Source organism: Petaurus breviceps, unplaced genomic scaffold (genome assembly GCF_028583685.1).
Source record: "Petaurus breviceps papuanus isolate PSGF00001 unplaced genomic scaffold, PetGlider_PUasm1.0 140, whole genome shotgun sequence".
NCBI classification, from domain to species: Eukaryota; Metazoa; Chordata; class Mammalia; order Diprotodontia; family Petauridae; genus Petaurus; species Petaurus breviceps.
Genome location: NW_027185698.1, coordinates 7,541,246 through 7,544,973, shown reverse-complemented (window position 1 = coordinate 7,544,973; position 3,728 = coordinate 7,541,246). Strand labels below are relative to the sequence as shown.

At 42.9% G+C, this 3,728-nt stretch overlaps 1 pseudogene; it reads left to right on the top strand.

The window, feature by feature from the left end:
• Nucleotides 1-1,150: 1,150 nt before the first annotated feature.
• On the top strand, nucleotides 1,151-2,829 carry LOC138151313 (zinc finger protein 829 pseudogene; annotated as a pseudogene).
• The last annotated feature ends 899 nt before the right edge of the window (nucleotides 2,830-3,728 follow it).

The following is a 3,728-nucleotide window of genomic DNA, read 5'->3' as shown; positions in this document are numbered from 1 at the left end:
AATGACATAAAAGAAGATGTACTATCTGGCTGGCTGTGTACCCTAAAGACCAATAGAGTTTTCTGTCAGATTTAAAACTAAAGCATAATCTATTTGTATCCTTCTCCTCCATTAGAATATAAGTTTTTTGAGAGAAAACTTTTCCCCTATGTACGAGCTTAGGATCTTAGAAGCATGCCTAGCACAAAATAAGCACATTCATTCATTCATTCATTTTCATTTATTCATAACCATTCCATCAAAGAAATTCTTTAGTTAAGTTTTATATAATTCCCTAATTATATTACATATCCTAAATGTACATGTGTAAAGTAAGGATGAACATTAATGTTCTAAGTATTTAATAAATGCTTGACTGATATTCTCATTAATTCCCATTTTTCATAGTTTGATTATTGTTCTAACTATAATTAGGTAGGAGTTGGGTCATGCTGGAAGGTCTCCAATGTCTTTCTTTGTGCTTTGATAAATATTGGTGCACAATGGTCCTAATTTACATCTTTTTGGGTGGGGGTGGGGTAGAGATTAGGGGAAGGGGGCGGCCCCCACTCCCGGCCCTTCCTCTGACCTCCGACCCCTGCCACTGGCCATCCCAGCTCCCCAGCTCTCCTTCCTGCCTCTCTGTCCTCGCTCTCCCCAGTCCGCACACAGCAGGAGCTGCATAAGTGCTGCTGTTTCCGCCCCGTTCTCCCCTGGACCAAAAGACATGGAATGAATTACGGCCTGAAAGGGAGGGGGCAAGCCTGGGAAACTCAGCCCATGAAACCAGACCTTAGCCAGGAGGAGTTGGGGGCGAGGCGAGGGGGGGAGGGGGGGGAGAGAAGGAACCGTGCACATGCGTACTCAGCCCACACAGCTTTGATTCTCGGAGACTCCTGGGTATCAGGACGAGCTTTCTTTTTAGAGGAGGAAGATCTCACCAGGAGGGCAAAGTTTGCTTTAGAAGTATGCATGCGCAAAAGGTAATCTTGCCACTCACCCCAACCCCAGAAGGAAGTGACATCCTTATCCTCACTGTGAAGCTAAGAGCCTCTCTGCGCATGCGCTCAAAAAGCACCTTTTCCCCAGGACTTCCGACTTCCAGAACACTTACACTTCCCATTAGCCTCCCTGGGATGACCTTCCTCCTTGGGGGCCGTGAGGCCACTGAAATTCGGAGGTCAGCAGAGGCGGCCCAGGCCTGATGTCTCTTGATTGCATCCAAGGCGAGAGCCCAGAGGAGGCTGGAGCATCCACCAGAAGTCTTCTGGCCCTAGGAGAGGAGGCAGTTACCTTCAGGGATGTGGCCTTGGACTTAACCTGGGAGGAGTGGACATGCTTGAGCTCTGCTCAGAGGGAGCTCTACAGAGATATGATGCTGGAGAACTACAGGAACCTGGTGTCCCTGGGGCTTCCTGGTCCCAAGCCAGGCCTAATCTGGTTGGAGGGAGAGAAAGAACCACATACATGGGATTCATTGGAACATGCTGCCAGAAGCACATCTTTGTCTGAAGGAGAATATCCCTGGAGTCAGCTGGGAGCCAGTGGGTAGAGTGGCCCAGCTGGTCTCTTGTATATGGTCATCTTTGAAGTGCTGCATGGTGCAGCTGGGGATATTAAACTCAAGAACCAGGAGTAAACTGGAAAGCAAGATTCAGGACCAGAAGAGACATTAGTGGAAAGACTCCCTGGCGATGTTCTCAGGAACAAAACCTTTGTGGGTGATCCAATCCAAGACATCAGGTTATGGAAGCAAATGCATAATCTGGAAGGAGAGATTCCAAGGCAAATCATGTCCCAGCAAAGTGATTTGAGGCCATTGATGCTGTTCGAGAAATCTCCTATTGGGCAGAGAGGCTGTGAATGTGTTGATGTTAGCCAAAGCATCCACAGGAGTACCTCCAGGCCCAAGAGGTCAAGTAGTAAGAAAGAAGGTGAGGGTCTCCCAGCCCTGACTGGAACCTCAGGTCTGTGGAGGGTAGAGAAATCCTGGGATTGTGAAGAATTTTAAAAGACTTTGAGCCAGAATTCAGGCATGATCCAACATCAGAGAATTCATACTGGAGAGAATACTGAGGAATCCAAGGGAGGTGGGAAGAAGTTCCAGGAAACTTCCCATCTTGTGGGAAATCAGAGAATTCATACTGGAGAGAAACCTTATAAATAAAGACTGTGGAAAATCTTTCACCCAATATTCATACCTTACTAATCATGAAAGGATGCATAATGGAGAGAGACCTTATGAATGTAAGAAATGTGGAAAGACTTTCAGTTGGAAGTCTTATCTCATTGGACACCAGAGAATTCACACTGGAGAGAAGCCTTATGAATGTAAAGGATGTGGAAAAGCCTTCAGTCATAGCTGGGCCCTCATTGCACACCAGAGAGTTCACACTGAGGAGAAACCCTATCAATGTAAAGCTTGTGGGAAGGCCTTAAAATGGAAGTCAGACCTCACCCAACATCAGAGAATTCACACTGGAGAAAAGCCTTATAAATGTGGTGAATGTGGGAAGGCCTTTAGCCAAAACTCAGCTCTTATTGTACATAAAAAACATTCATACTGGAGAGAAATCTTATCAGTGTACTGAATGTGGGAAGGCTTTCCACTTGAATTCACACCTCATTCAACACCAGAGAATACACACTGGAGAGAAACCTTATCAAGGTAAGGAATGTGGGAAAGCCTTCAGTAGGAGCTCATCTCTTTTTGAACACCACAGAGTTCATAGTGCAGAGAGACCTTTTAAATGTAAGGAATGTGGGAAGTCCTTTAACAGGAATTCATATCTCATTCAGTATCAAAACCCTGGAAGTATAAGGAAACATAGGCAGAGTTTTATAGTATGATGCAAACAGCAGATCCAAAAGTACAATATATTTGAACATTAAAAAAAAAATTTACGTATTTATATCTTTTATTTGTGAGGATGGAATTACTTGCCTACTGTCATGTGTTCTGATTTATTTTTTTTCCAGTACTATTAACATGTCTTAGCTCTTACATATATACTTTCTCATCCTCTTATGACCAATAATATTTACAAGATAGCTGGTTTAGTTTGGCTTAATAACTATACCTGTGAAACTAAATTAAGGTTAACTTTAAAAAATGTGGAAAAAATCCTCAACCTAGGCCTCATTATTATTGTATTCTAACTAGCTGAACTAATTGACTTGATATTTAAAATGTGCAAGCTAGAAATTGATAATATATTTTCAATGGATCTGAATTTACTTAAATATGTATATATCTTTGTGTATGCTGTGACTAGGTGGGGGGAGAGGGAGAAGGAGAAGGAGGAAGAGCAGTAGGAGGAGGGGGGGGTGGAGAAGAAGAACAAGAACAAGAATGGAGGGAAAGATTGTGTCAGTGGACAGAGGAATCATCTCAGGCGAAATATGTTTCAAATCCTATCTGTAAAATTTTTCATGAGTTACTCATTCAAATTATATAATCCCAGCTGGCCTGTAATTTAAGAAAGGTAATCATTTTACATTTCCCTAATTGATATGTCCTTTACCACTGCCACTTTTTCAAACATTTTCATCCTTATCAAAAATTTGGAGACACTTCTTTTATTGACTTTTTTTTTGGAGGGCAAGTAGGGTTAAGTGACTTGCCCAAAGTCACACAGCTATTTTTTGTGTTAAGTGTCTGAGGCTGGATTTGAACTCAAGTCCTCCTGACTCCAAGGCCAGTGCTCTTTTCACTGTACCACCTACCCACCCCCAATTTTTTTTTTTTT